The 11,283-nt window shown below is 37.9% G+C and overlaps 1 pseudogene; it reads right to left on the bottom strand.

The window, feature by feature from the left end:
• Positions 1-10,345: 10,345 nt before the first annotated feature.
• LOC149141601 (uncharacterized) lies at positions 10,346-10,864 on the bottom strand (annotated as a pseudogene).
• Positions 10,865-11,283: the final 419 nt, after the last annotated feature.

The raw sequence follows: 11,283 nt of genomic DNA, 5'->3' as shown, positions 1-11,283 counted from the left end.
TTCTTTTTTTTAGGTAAGAAAAAAACACTCGTTCTATTATGTAATATGTAAAAACTAGTACATCTAGTCGTAATGTAGGTGCCCTCAAAGAAAAGGTGACCATCATACTATATAATCCTTCCAGCATGTAGTGCTACATGACCATGGGTCCACAATGAACCACATATAAAGCATAGATAGCATATAAAAGAAATAAAAAAGTATATATAGTCCATCATATAGCCCATCCCAACAAAAATTAAAGAGTGTCGAGATATATGGAATGCAAACAAAAATAAAGAACCCCTCATTGTAAAATGTACCATCAACAAATGTCAATAAGGCAATAGTGGTCCCCTTTAGGGGAAGGGAAGGAAACCAACATCATAGGAACAACCCTCCACCTCCAATGCAATATGAAAACCATCTTGTGGAGCAGTGATACCGAGCTTGGACATGTCATCAGCAATGGAGTTGTGTTCCCTGTGAATGTGTTGAATGGAAACCTTCTGAAATGTGCCCATGAGATGTTTGATGTTCCAGAGCCATCCCTGTAGATGTGGGTGATGTATATTGGATTTTCCCAGCACATGGTTTATGATGCATTGTGAGTCCCCAAAGATCTTCAGATTTGGAATATTTAAAAAATTTGTGAACCATATTAGCCCCCATAGAGCCATCACTTTAGCTTTCATATTGGTACCTCTGCCACCTCCCCAATGAATCTTATATTGCTGGTTATTTTCCATGCAAATCCAAACCTCACATCCACACTTACCAATATGTTTTGCTCCATCAAAGAAACCTGTAGCGTAGGATATAATCAGGCTCTTGGTCTTGACTAAGTCTCGATGTCACCCAGGATTGGATAGCAAGAGTGGTCTCACCCATGTTATAATTTTATTTATAGTTTGTTCCACATTGAGTGGTTTCCCTTCAAATATAATAAAATTTCTAGATCTCCAAATTTCCAAAAAAGCGACAAGTGGAATGGCCCTCCATGGTTTAGTTTTTCTGCTCCACCATAATAAACAATATTCAATCGACACATGATCAATATAAGGGAAAGAGATTTTACCAGAGAGCTTGTGCCAAGTATGGACAACCACTAGGCAACTTAATAAGGCATTTGAATTGCTCTCTTCCTCAATCTTGGATAAAACACAAATACCTGGAACATGCATGTTTCTCTTCCTCATAATGTCCCAGGTGAGAGTTTTTTTCTTCCATGCTAGCCAAGTGTATAAAATGATCTTAATCAGAATCTTAATCTTCAAAAATATCATAAACCAACATAGATGAAGTGAGTTATGTATGCAAATACAAATGTAATGATAGGTGTCCGAGACAGAGATAGATCCTCGCTTCATCATCCCATCCCACCCTATCTGATCTCCATGCTCAATCTTTTGCATACCAAACTAGCGCAACTCAACCATAATTTTCTCCCAAATTCTCGCCACATCTCCTGATAGTCTGATTTCGCCTACCCTCTTCCAAACACGAAATATGCCATAACATATATTGATTTCCTGATTAAGGTAGAAGTATCCTTTGTTGTGTAAGTTGTGAGTGAGCTGGTTAGAGAAATGTCTTTCAATGATAGTCCCAAGGATGCAGTCCCTACCAATGATAATTTCCTTCCCTAAGACAAATATCCATCATGTCCTTTTAAGTAGCCAGTGTTTGACCTTGTTTACGTTGATCTAGATAGTGGAACTAGTCAGTTTCCCAAAATATCCCTCTCACATCTAATGCATAGCCTTGATTGCTAGGAGGTATTTGGATTTGATGATATCACCCCATAGGCATTTAATAAATAATCTCCGCCATAAGCATTTAATCACTAAGGCCCAACCAAATAATTTGATGTTCAACATATTGTTGGGTTGTGTTATATTCCTTCCGTGAATAGCCCCAATAGTATAACCGAGCGGTTAAAGGGGGTGCGGAGTCCCCCCTTCGTTGCATATTGGGGGGGTCAGAGGGGGTTTGAGGGGGGCAGTTAGCCCCCCTCTATGGGGTTCGGGGTAGGGCCCGAGGGAAATTTGTTTTGGACCCTATATTAGGTGGCCAGACCTGCCTATGGTTTTGGGCATGATGGTTTTCGGTCCATGGTATTTTCGAGATCGGGTCATGGGAGCTACGGTTATGTTCTAATCTAAGGTAAATGGATTGGGGTTATGGATGCTTTGGCATGTATATATGTGTATTGTAACATTGAAATGAGCATAATGAAAAATCAATCTGGTAGTCCCAGTATTGGGATCCAGGGGAAAATCTCTGTGTATATTTGTTTTATGTGTTATGCTCTCGCTATTTTTTATTTTCTAATTTTTTAGAGTTCGTATGCAGGTAATTTTTGTACGGGGCTAAAACCTATGCATACCCCATCCCCCAAGTCCCTTTGGTTTAGTGATATTATCTGATTTGGTAAGGTGGAATTTATGAGCTTTTCTGGAACATGTCCAAATAAATTTAGCCATAATCTTGTTAATTTTCGAAATAATAGAAGAAGGGAGGCAATATAGGTGTGCCAAATACACCACAAGTTGTTGCGAGACTGATTGAGTGAGAGTAACCCTTACTCTAAGTGTTAAACATCTGTGTTCCCATCCAGTAATATTTTTTTGAATTCGGTCAACGATCCAAAACCAATCCTTAACTTTGTAGTTATTTGGCTTGATATTGAAGCCCAAATACTTCAGTGCAATGGAAATAGGTTTTGCATCCACGCCAAAAGTGTTTTTAATGTGCTCTATCTCCTCCAAGAGTCCCTCCCCATATATAATCACATATTTATCCTTATTCATAATAAGTCCCACAACTTTACCAAACCTAAAAAAAATTTACACGGTTGTCCACACTATCGTTAGCAGACCAAAAATCAAAATTTCATCAACAAAGATGTTGTGTGAAATCCTAAAGCCCCGGCCGACATTGAGTGCCAAAAAATCTCCCCGCATACACACATTTTTAATTTTATGGTTGAGGCCATCCATGGTCATAATTAATAGGAGTGGGGAAAGCAAACAACCTTACCTCAATCCTTTGTCAGCTGCAAAATATCTTGTATGAAATCCATTAATAATGACTGCATATCTAACATTAGTAACACAAGCCATTATCCATTCAATGTTGCGTACTTAGAGGCCAATTTTGTGTATAAAAAATCGCAAGAACACCCAATCTACACAGTCATTTTCCCTTTGGAGGTCCACCTTCATAACATTAGAATTCATATTCTTAGTGTGGATGGTATGAAAACATTCTTGTGTCGTTGCAATTGCATCATGAATCTGTTGATCCTATAGGAATCCATATTGCTCCAGTGTAATATATGTGGACAATGTGTTCTTGATTCTAAGAGCTATAATCTTAGATATCAGTTTGTATATTAGATTACATAAAGAGATGTGTCAATAGTCATTGAAAGTCCCCAAATCGCTCTTTTATTGAATAAGAGTTATGTATGTAGAGTTAATTTCAGTTATGATGCACCCACCTAGTCTAGACTACTCTACCATCCTTAGCAAGTCTGGTCCCATTAAATCAAAGAAATGGAGAAAGGGATCAACTCGCCAAACATATGGGCTAGGGAATTTTTCCTTAGTGAATGATTTAAGGACAAAATGAACCTCCTCCAGGTTGACAACCTTGTATAGTTCTTCATTTTTATACTCATAAAACATTATAGGATAAGAGTCAGACCCCTAGATCTAGTCTTCGATGCAATCAACATCTCTCTTTCTGTAAGTGTCTTCAAAAAATATGGTTTCCACCTGCTAAATCTCCGGAAGAGCTTGTACCGTGTAGAAATTGGAATTCTTGATGTCCCAAATGGTATTAACCATTCTTCTATGATTTACATATCTATGAAATAATTTGGTGTTTCTATCTTCCTCCTATATCCGCTGAGCCCTACTCTTCAGTCTCCAAGTGACCTCCTATACATGTAGAGTCTTTTTATTCTTCTCCTCAAGTTCCTTGATGTTATGAATGAGGTCTGTAGATGGGCTTACCATATTTAGAGTCCGCCCAATCTTTCCAGCACCTCTTTGATGTCTGCAAGCTCTTTGTTCATCCTCTTTTTTTCTTTCCGATAACTTAACCACCGATTTTAAATCAAGGAGCTTCCAATAAATTTCCTACATAAGGGATTCCTCTGAATCTCTGTACTATGTCCATAAATATCTAATCAATGAATTGAAGTTCGTATCCTCTATCCAGATATTATTAAATTTGAAGGGCATTCCCATCCTAGTCAACTCCCTACGCCAAATTAAGGTGATGGGCGATGATCAGAGAAATGATTTTGAAACCTACGATTGTAGCATGCCCATCCTCTCGACTAGATCTTCTTGTATGAGGTATTTATAAAGTCACTTAGAAATGTGTTGAGATCTGTCCCTACCATTATGCTAGGCGGGGGCGAATTTCTGTGTCCTAATGTCCATAAGGTGATAATCAGAGATAATTTATTTTAGTCTGTCAGCTAGTGGTCCATCCTACAAGTTAAGCCCCAGCATTCATCCATTCCTGTGTTGTAATTTAGATCTCCCACCATAATGAGAGAGCCAATATTGAGGATATCATCCTCCTCCATTCTATCCCAGAAATTAGTCTTGTCCTGATATGGTGAATATAGATTAAGAATGTGCAGTTGCCTCGCCAACCCCCTTAATCTACCTGATAGCAAAAGACCAGCAAAACATTTACAATCTTTAAATCTAAACCATCTCAAGTTCCACATAACAACCATCCCTCCAGAAAGGCCAATAGAGTCCACTTTCGCCATATGCTACTCAGGTGGCATTTTCTTGAAGTAATCTAGAATCTTCTATGTTGTAGTCGTGGATTCTTGTAATAGGATAACATGTGGATCAACAAAAACAAAGATTTATCTGAGGGGAAGGAATTTAAGCAAGTCCATCAGACCCCACATATTAAGAGAAAGGAAAAAGTTCATGACACCTAGTGATCGGGCTGTGAATCTCTAAGAGCCCAAGGTTCAGAGGTGGAGAAAATTGGAATGTCGATAAGGGAGGTGGAGTCGATGGGTGGGAAAGGAAAGATCGTGGACCTCCACTAGAAGTGTCTACTATCACAATTATACCTGCATCTCGCCGCAATGTTACATGCAGTGTTGGGGCTAATATTCAGAGAGGATGGTGGGTGCTTTCTATGGATAGTTAGAGACCTGAGATCCATGGTCTTGTTGGAAAGAAGGAGCTTGATGTCACTATCAACCAAGTTCCTGGGGGAGGCGGAAAGCGACCCGAGGGAGAGAGGTGGGGCATCGAAGGCTCGGATGTTGGGGAGTGGCGAGGGAGGAGAGGTACATGGAATAAAGGTCCTGTTTTATGGATCCCTAAATAATCTGGGGGCGGTGGGTGCAGGGAATCCATTGCATGTGGTTAGCAAATAAACAGGGCCGAGGTGTGTGGAATGGAAGAAGAGTCAAGATTATGTGGGGGCACGTCTAATGAAAGGGAGCTTGAACCATTAGGGTTCAATGTGGATAGAGGGCTGAGGACGTAACTGCGAAAGGTGAGGAAGAATATGGATAATCAAAAGATTTCAAACCAGAAGTAGAAGGTAAGTTCATAGCAGGTTACTTGAGATATGATGTCGTAGAGATTCATAGGACCGACCTATGCTTACATAGCCACTACCTTGTGTTTGGTGTCCAAATCATTCCACAGTCATCCTCGTTCAAGCTGCCTCGTTCAGTTTCTACTTCCTCTAGTGCTTTCGAGGGAATTGTATCATGAGGTGCCAAGTGCGATGAAAGATAAGGCAACGGAAAGGAATGCACTAGAAATCCAATCGTTGGTGAATGTGGGTCTAATCCTAGACCAAATCGATGTACCCAAGGAAAGACCCAATTAAATCCCTCTCAATTAGGATCTAGATAACCCGTTTATCTGTGGCCCCTACACACTTCAGGTCAACATAGATAAATATTCCAATAACATTTCCAATATGGATGAAGACCTTCCTCATCCAAAATTCGATGGATAAACCACGGAGTTTAACCCATATCAACTTATTTTGAGGACTATCTTTGAGCGAGTTGAATCCTATGTACCATGGGTGTAGCGAAAGGAAACCGCGCCCACGCACCCACGGTAATGTGAGTATTTTCTCCACATCCTCTTGACAAAGAAAATGTTGAATCCTATGTACCATGGGTGTAGCGAAAGGAAACCGCGCCCACGCACCCACTGTAATCTGAGTATTTTCTCCACATCCTCTTGACAAAGAAAATGTATACTATACGAGGAGTTCATGAGCCTGCTCACCATGGGGATGTATCCGAGGAGTGTTTCTACTTTGACACCTCCAAATTTCTCATCTCTACCTCTTGTGGGTTAGCAAAGTACCGTTTCCACACTAAGCCACGCTTTAGTATGTTGATAACCCGATCGAGGAGCATGTCATAACCGAAACTCAGAAGTGGTATCTGTGGTGAAGTCATAGTAGCCCAACGCCTTTGTTTTGACTTAGGACCATGAGGGAAGGCATATCACTGAGCGAATAAATATGTCCAAGATTTGTATGTGTTTCCATGTGACATTTGGCTTTGCAATGTTCTCCCACCGAATGTCCTACCCCATGTCTGTCCACATTCCAATGAGAATTACCTCGCACTGAGTGCGTGTCTAGTGTGTTTCCAGTAGAGTGTGACACCTCAGCTTCCAGGGTGGCCCAAATAAATGCGTTGTGATCTGATGTGTCGGATTTAAAGAGGTCCTATCGATCCATAGAACCCTATAGGGATAAAATAGGTCGTTAGGCAGCCAATCCGACATGACAAATCCAGGTAAGTAGGAAGATCACCTGTCGGGTGGTGTGGAAATAAAGATAAGATAGCCTCTTTCATAGCGATGGTAGGAATGATGACCAAGAGAATATTAAAATAAGGACCCTAGTCCCGTCCACAAGAATTATATGCAACACTTAGCACCTGCAACACAAATCCCCAGACCCACCCTGCCGCAAGTTCTTGCCCCAATTTAGAAATTTAATGCTTGAAAGTATTAGAGTATCCCAAAATACGAACTCCTCACCAACCCCCACGCCTAAGTATCATCCGAAGATAGGGATGAAATAACGGCAGCATGTAGAGAATTAAGTTGAATGGATGCTTCCTCGAAGTGCTAACCACCTCAGCCTGGGAACTAAATCACGGAGAAATTTGAATTGGACGGGAAAGGTTGACCCGCCTCTGGTAAGGATACTAGAAAAAACGTGCCACCCCATCAACCTACACAGAGCTAGGCGAAACAACACAGAGAAATTTAAATGCAATTCCAAGTTGAAAAGGTGTGGAGTAATGGAGATCTTATCCGTCACAACAACAATAGCAACAACATCTGAAACACGTCCACCACGTGTTGCAACATCTGACCCAGAAATCTTTACAGGGTCTGGAAATGATAATCGTTTCAATCCACCTGTTCCAGAGTGTTTGGTAGTTAATCATCGCAAAACAAAAACCCTATTCCCAATTAATATTTGGGCATCGAAGTTTAATGACTAAGCCCAAATAGTCATGAGATCTCCCTTTGTGATTAAGCGATTGGTCACAGCATACAGTATAGGATGTAAATGACAATAACAAAGATGAGCACAATTTGAAAAACCTCAGGGTAGAGAATGGGCCTATTTGGAACCTAAAGAGATAATGGAGAAGGAGGGATCTCAAAGAAAGGTGAGTGAGCCATGACAAGAAGGGGATGCAATAAAAAAATTCATCAGAGTGAGTTTTGGAGAGACGATATGCAAATTGTGATAGATTAGATACCAACTATAACAAACTAAGACCAAAATAAGAAACCAATCCAGACCCGTATAAATCTAAACAGAAACGGGTTAAAAAATTAGTGGTCAAAGGCCCAAACTAGAGCCAGTTCCAGATGTCAGTAGTTGAGCGGAAAGAGCACTATAAAATGGATGTACCATCCATTGTTTTAATCAAATCAAGTGAGAACCTGAGCAAGATTCATCCCACAACCATTGCAACTCGGACTGTCCTCAAACTCCCTTTTTTCCATATTCCTTCATTCAAATGCTACAATCGTTGAATGTTTCATGGATAGTTACCAACACAAATTGGGTTTGTTATAATTATGTAATATGCCTCTCACTTTGTTGCATGGATAATGGCTCAGGATATAGCAATCTATTTTAGCATGCCTGATCCTTTTCAAATCCTCTCACAACAATGCTCATGGTTACTGTCTTCGATAACTTAGGGCAGCATCACCTCTCCAGTACGGGTTCCCATGGCTTTGAAAACTCTGCATCGACCGTCTTTCTAGCACTCAAATATTAATCTCTAGAATTTTCTCACCTTTCTCTAGTTGTGTGCTTGGCAAGGTTTTACAATCTTTTTTGGCCATGAGGGCTTTTCCTTTTTGTAGTTTTCCAAGGGAGCCAGCGAATCCCTTCCCACTCGATCAAAATTAAAGGATAAAAAATCCAAGTGCTCATATCAAACATTTATTTGATAGTGACGAGAGATACCACTATAGTTTAAGAACTATTTTGTTTGGTATTTAATAACTGTTTTTTTAGGTATTCAATTATTATACTTCATTGTAACCATATAAACCACAATTGATATAAACACATAAGCAACTAATGTAAACACATAAGCAACTATCGAAGATGTGATGATATCACAATCCTTAGAAACATCTATGATAAGCATATCGTGTGCAACAATGTCGTGTGCAACAATGTTATCATTGAAATCATATTTTAAAGCAATCCTAGGCACTGCTTTTATAAGAAAGGGAGATCTTTTAATGTTATTACACAATTTTCTGAGACATGTTTTGCATATACCAGACAACCCATAATTTGATCAATGATGGGGGCTCAATTCCAAACATATATATGTCCCCAAATATTCTCATAACGATTTACTAATTATTCCCTCGTGATATGCATGTTTAGCATTTTATTTTTGTCAAGGGCATTGTAACAGATACAAAGGAAAGACAGACAAATGAAAGACTTATTGTTAACTGCAGTTGTTTATTAAAACAAAACAAAGTATGTATAAGAATCAAATTTGTTTATTAAAGAAAAACAAAGTATGTATAAAAATAAAAAGTGGTATGAAGTGATTTGAAATGGTAAATTTAAGTTATTAAATTTGTAAAGATTAAAATTAGTATGTTATTTATATATTTTAATGTTTATTTAAAACAGCATAATAATAATAATAATATTAACAATTAAACAAAACCAATATATAGAGAGAGAGGGGTTGGTTGTGAAGTTTTGAGTAGATTTTACTGTTCTAAAAATCCTTTAAAATAGACTTATTCTTAATGTAGACTGCACTTTTGGTGATATCTTATTAGGGACAATAAAAATATATTCCTAATTTGGAGTTTAGCTTTTACATTTTTAATTTACACTCACATTCAAAATTTATAATCATGCGAAAATTCATGATGACAATGGAAGTATGAAAATAATCATATTTTAAGCATGACACAATTACATCTTTGAATATTGATTTAGTCTAATGACTTTTTCTAATGTTGGTTAGGTTACATCTTATATTTTTGAAGAGTGGTTTAGTTTAATGAATTACTAGTGTTATTTAAAAAATGTATAAATACCTTTTTAAATGTGAATTGTGTTAATTAAGTTTATTTTGGGTGGTTGGAAGGGATGATTGGCATTCTCCCTACGCTAATTTAATTTCAGCCAATGATATGATGAACGTTGGTGTAATATCTTTGAGCCTAAAAATGCCACAAACCGGCCAACCCATGCAATTGTTCACTAAACCACTTGAGTAAATCTTTTGACCTTCTTAAAGAGGACTTGGAATTGGGCTTTGATTAAATTTTCAATGATATTTCATTAACTTTAAAATTTTGGGCTAAGAGCCGCTTTATAGCCCAATATGGGGGGATGTTGGGGTGTGTATAAATATGTGTAAACATTTGAATGTCAACTCAATACATGAAGATTTTCTAGTTTCCTTAAAATGAAATATAATAAAAACAAACATGATATCAACTAAATTAAAAAATAGTAAAAAGCGAAATGTAAAATTTTCAAAAGTGGACTAAAATGGAGGAGCTACTTGAGACTAAGAAGCTTCCTACCAATAATATCAATCAATTTAAAAATAAGAACAATAGTCATAACATCATGAAGAATATTTGAGGATTCAAGATTTCAATGGTGGAAATTCCTTTAAACTAATTGTTCATCATCTTTTTGGATTTGTGCCTGATTTCTCTTGCTGTTCATTTTTAGTGAATCCTAACTACACAATACCTAAACCTAAAACAACATGTCCAGAAGAATCACTAGGTATAAGCATATAACATTAACCAACCTCATGTAGGAACTTTGCATAGTTTCTAAGTAGGAGTGAGTTGACTGGATTTTCCTCCAACATTTTCTGATAGTGAACTTATGTTCAATCAGAAACAGAAACAACATTAGAGAGTTTTTCATTGCCACCACCAATGCCATATCCTCTAGCTATATGCATGGCCTCATCCACAATCTTGCACACAGATTGTGAATTTCTCACCACAGGATTCAAATCATAACCTTCTTTTCCTCCTCCTTCAAGCCTAAAAACCTCATTTTTTCTTTTCAAGGTAGATGGATTTTCACTTCCCATCTCACCAAGAAGAACTAGAACATTATGGGTGAGGTTTAAACTATATGGGGAGCTCATATGGAGCTCTCCGTCTAAGTTCTAGGTCCCTAATCCAAAAGCACCAAAGCTAGATAATAGCTTTGTAGATTTGCAACTGCTGAGGCTAGACTCTAGCTCTAGCACCTTTAGAGCCTTAACGGAGCTCATAATAAGATTAGAACAGATTCGAAGAAACATTTTTGCACAGAATAAAAAGAAAATCCAAATGAAAAAATGCTAATATCTTATGAAACTGAATTCAAAATCAAGGAACATAACAGTCTTAGATGAAATATTGCTACCAATTGGATCTTTTTTCCTTGCACTGAATTATAAGGTCCTGATTTTACTCTTAAAATGATGTAATCAGATCTCAACATGACTCTGAGATCTTGGAATCATATATTTTTGAACGATGTATATCGAGGCATGAAAACCTCCTGTGCTCAGGCATGAAAACCTACTTTGCCATTATAAAAGGGCTCTTGCTAAAAATTCATTAGTAAGAAGCCTATTCTTAGCTTGCTAAATAATGATGGGTTGGGATGTATTTTTCTTAAAGATATAAAAAAAGTAACTGAAAAACAAAATACTGGATTCTTGAGACATTTCTCAGG

This window comes from Pinus tabuliformis, chromosome X (genome assembly GCF_031772625.1).
Source record: "Pinus tabuliformis cultivar Carrire ecotype Pingquan chromosome X, CPIR1, whole genome shotgun sequence".
In the NCBI taxonomy this organism is placed as follows: domain Eukaryota; kingdom Viridiplantae; phylum Streptophyta; class Pinopsida; order Pinales; family Pinaceae; genus Pinus; species Pinus tabuliformis.
Note: the sequence above shows the minus strand (reverse complement) of the source record. Positions and strands in the feature narration are given on the sequence as shown.